A 4,194-nucleotide genomic window follows, 5' to 3' on the forward strand; every position below is an offset into this window, starting at 1 on the left:
AGTCTCACTCTGTCGCCCAGACTGGAGTGCAGTGGCCGCTCCCGGCCACCGCAGCCTCGACCTGCTGGGCTCCGGTGATCCTTCCGCCTCAGCCTTCCAAGTAGCCGGAATTACAGGCATGCGCTACCACACCCGGCTGATTTTTTGATTTATTGTAAAGATGAGGTCTCGCTGCCCAGGCGGGTCTCGAACCCGCAGGCTCAGGCAATCCACTCACCTCAGCCTCCCAAAGGCGCGGGATTACAGGCTGAGCCACCGGAGCCCGGCGTATTTCTTCTTTTGAGAAGTGTCTATTCATGTCTTTTGCCCATTTTTTAATGGGGCTGTTAATTTTTTTCTTTTCGGCACATTTGAGTTCCTGGTAGATCCTGGATGTTAGGCCTTTGTCAGATATACAGTTGGCAAATATTTTTTCCCGTTCTGTGGGCTGTCTCCCCACTCCCTTGATGGTTTTTTTTGCTTTGCAGAAGCTTTTCAGTTTGATAAGGTCCCATTTGTTTATCTTATCTCTTATGGCATGGATGTCTAGCGTTTTGATCAGGAATTGGTTGCCTGTTCCAATTTCCATGAAGGTGTCTCCTGCATTTTCTAAGATTCTTAAAGTTTGGCATTTTGCATTTAAGTCTTTGATCCATTTGGAGTTGATTTTTGTGTATGGTGACAGGTAGGGGTCCTGTTTCATTCTTCTGCATGAGGTTAACCAGTTTTCCTAGCAGCATTTACTGAATAGGTTCTCCTCTCTCCAATAGTTGGTGGAGAATTTGTTGAAGATGAGTTGGTTGAGAGATTGAGATTTTGCTCTCAGAATCTCTATCCCGTTCCACTGATCTATATGCCTGTTCTTATACCAATACCAGGCTGTTTTGATTATTGTAGTCTTATAGTAAACTTTAAAGTTCAGGAGTGTGATTCCTCCTGCTTTGTTTCTTTTGCTAAGGCTTGTTTTTGCTATTTTTGTTTCCATATGAATCTCTCTATTTTCGTTTCCAAGTCTGAGAATTTTTTGATTTATTGTAGAGATGAGGTTTTGCCAAGTTGCCCAGGTGGGTCTCGAACCCGCGGGCTCAGGCAATGCACTCACCTCAGCCTCCCAAAGGCGCGGGATTACAGGCTGAGCCACTGAGCCCGGCTGGGATAGTCTTTCATTTGTTTGTGTCTTCTGGGATTTCTTTGAGCTATGTTTTGTGATTTTTGTTGTAAAGGTCTTTCACTTCTCTGGTTAGGAAGATGTGGAGGTATTTCAATTTTTTGGTGGCTATTGTGAATGGGATCATACTTTTTATTTGGTTCTCTGCCTGTTTGTTGTTGGTGTATAAAACTGTGACTGTCTTTTGTACATTGATTTTATACCCTGCCACTTTTCTAAAGTCCTTTGTCAGTTCAAGGTGGTCTGCCATTTTGCTTTTAGTCACCACTGTTGTTTGGTGTCTGTCTCATGGTCAAAATGTCTATCTTAAATAGTTTTAATTTTTGTTTGCCTTTATATAAAATAACACAACCTAACTGTTTTATGTTTGTGTTGAAATTTCAAATTATTTCAATTTCTTTTCTTCTTCAATTTGAGATTTTAATTCATTTTTATATTCAATATTGATAGAAATCAGAATAGTGGTTACCTCATTGGAAAGGGGCATGAGGGAACTTTTTGTACTTATGAAAAACGTCTGCATCTCAATCTGGGTGGTAGTTTCATGGATGTATACATATGTAAATGGTACCAATCTATAAATTTAATATTTGTACATTTTACTGCATGTAAATTGTAGCTCAACAAACCAGTTAGCATGGTGGGATAATAAGACTCTGAGAGCTTTAAAATATTAATGTAAGAAACATAACTGTAAAAAGTATTAGAAGAAGTTACGGGGAAATTTTTGTTATTTTGGGTGTGGAAGACCTTGAGTGTGGAAGTAATAAAATATATATTTCTTTCCATTGACGATCCTGTTGAATTTAAGAAACATTTAATGACCACCTGCCACAAAACACGCACTCTTGTGGGCACAGGGGATACACGAGTGAGTGAAACACAGATGTCCTTCTGTAAGGAGCTTACGTTCTGGCAGGGTATGGCGGGCACTGCGGGTGCTCTGCTGGAATTCTCTGGTACCCTTTTTCAGTTTGGCATGCCTCTTCCCGCCTTCAACATGCCCTTGCTTCTGACAGCCTACATGCCCGGAACTCTTTCTCAGAGGATAGCCTCTCAGCTGATTTACCTGCCAGAGAAGAGGCCTGGAAATGCTTTGGAATTGACTGCCCACCCTCCCCTCTGAGGGGCACAGCATTCCCAAATCTAGCTCCAGAGTTCTGCTGTGGAAGCTGGCTGAATCTTTCCTCTCTGAGATTACACCCTTGCTTGGACTGTTCCTCTTCCCTGGTTCTGTTTCCCCCACTATGGGGTCTCAGCCTTTGGGGGTTCCAACTTTAGTGTATCCACTTTTTGAAAAATGGTTTCAACATTATTTTCTGTTCTGCTTGCTCTTTCCATGAAGAGGTGGGGTCTCTGCCCCCTCTTCTAGAACGTGAGTAGTGACTGCCTTGACCAATGGCTTACATACAGCAGAGGGGACACTGTGACTTCTGAGGCTGGGTCATATAAGATGATACATCTTCCACCCAGCGGGTACATGCTCTCTTATGCTCTCTCTCTCGATATGTACCATTGGAATCCAGCCATTTCGCCGTGAAGAAGCACAGGCCACATGGAAAGGAACCAAAGCATTTGGTTATCATATTTTTCTGAGTGGTCCCAGCTGGCAGCCAGCACAAAATTGCCTGCCGTGCAAGGCCTCTTGGAAGCGGATTACTCCAGCCCACGGTGTAGCCAGCCCAGCTGCTGCCACATGGAGCAAACATGAGCCTTACCTCCAGTAACTGTTCAGATTGAAGATGCAAATGATCATTGTTGTTTTAAGTCACTAAGTTTGGTGATGGTTTGTTATGTCACAACAGTTACCAGACCACCACCTGAAGGCATAGGTGAAACAGGAAATACAAGACACACAACACAAGTTTGAGTATTATACTCTATTTTAGAAGGTGGTGAGTAGTATGGCAAAGAAAGAGAGCAGTGGGGGATTGATTGCACGTTGGTCTGTTGGGGCAGTAGGGTGAGGAGATGAGAACTGAGAAGGAGTGAAGGAAGTAAGGCAGCCAGTTAATGAACTTTATTTGAGAAAGCATCCAAGGCAGGGAGAGCACAGTATGCGAAAGATCCCATTCAGTAGAAACTCTGGAACATTGACGGCACAGCCGTGAGGCTAGTGTGGCTGGCATAGAGCGTATAAGAGAGAGCACAGTGGAGGGGACAGATGGGTAATGGAGGACTCACAGATCACAATGTAGGGCCTTTATGGGCCCTTGTAGGGTCTTTGGCTTATGCTCTGAGTGAGAAGGCAGTCAGTGAAAGGAAGGAATTGAGTAGGGGAGACTTGTGATCGGACTTGCAGCCTGAAGGATTGCTGTAGATTATCTGTTGAGAATGGACTATAAGAGAGTTAAGATTAGCATCAGAGAAACCAGGTAGCAGGTTATTTGCACACAGACAGGCAAGTGATTGTAGAGCGGAGTGTGGGAGCGCCCTCATTCAGCAGAAACCTTGGAATGTTGAAGTCACAGCCTTTGGATTCTGGGTAGTTTTGATAGAACGACAGAATTGGCTGAGGGATTGGATGTGGGCCATGAGAGGAAGAGAGGAGTCAAGGGGGACTCCCGGGTTTTTGGCCTAAGCAACTGGAAGGATGGGGTCAAATGCCATAAACAGAGGTTGGGCAAGACTATTGGTGGGACAGTCTTCTGGAGGTTAGGGGACAGAGACCAGGTGTTCCTCAGAACCACCCAATCCTTCCATGGGAACTGGGAAAGCCAGGGGAGAAATTCAGGGTCCTCTCAGACTGGGTAGGCGGAATGATGCCAAGGTAGGTTGGCCTGGACTTGGGAAGGTTGAACCCAACTGCCATTCGATAGTTAAGTAGACCTAAAATGACAAACAGGCAGCTGGCTATAGAGTCTGGAGTTTGCAGAAAAGTCTGGGATGGATGTGGACCTTTGTGAGCTGGTAGATGACACTGAAAGCCCTGAGCCCCCCAGGGAGGCTGTGAGTAGGTGCAAGGGACTCTGGACCCTGTGACACTCATAGGTTGGAGAGGAGGCAGAGCCAGCAGAGGGGTGGGAGAGAGCCCAAGAGAGCCCGGG

Source organism: Carlito syrichta, unplaced genomic scaffold, assembly GCF_000164805.1.
Source record: "Carlito syrichta isolate Samal-C Ts95f unplaced genomic scaffold, Tarsius_syrichta-2.0.1 Scaffold135690, whole genome shotgun sequence".
NCBI lineage: Eukaryota > Metazoa > Chordata > Mammalia > Primates > Tarsiidae > Carlito > Carlito syrichta.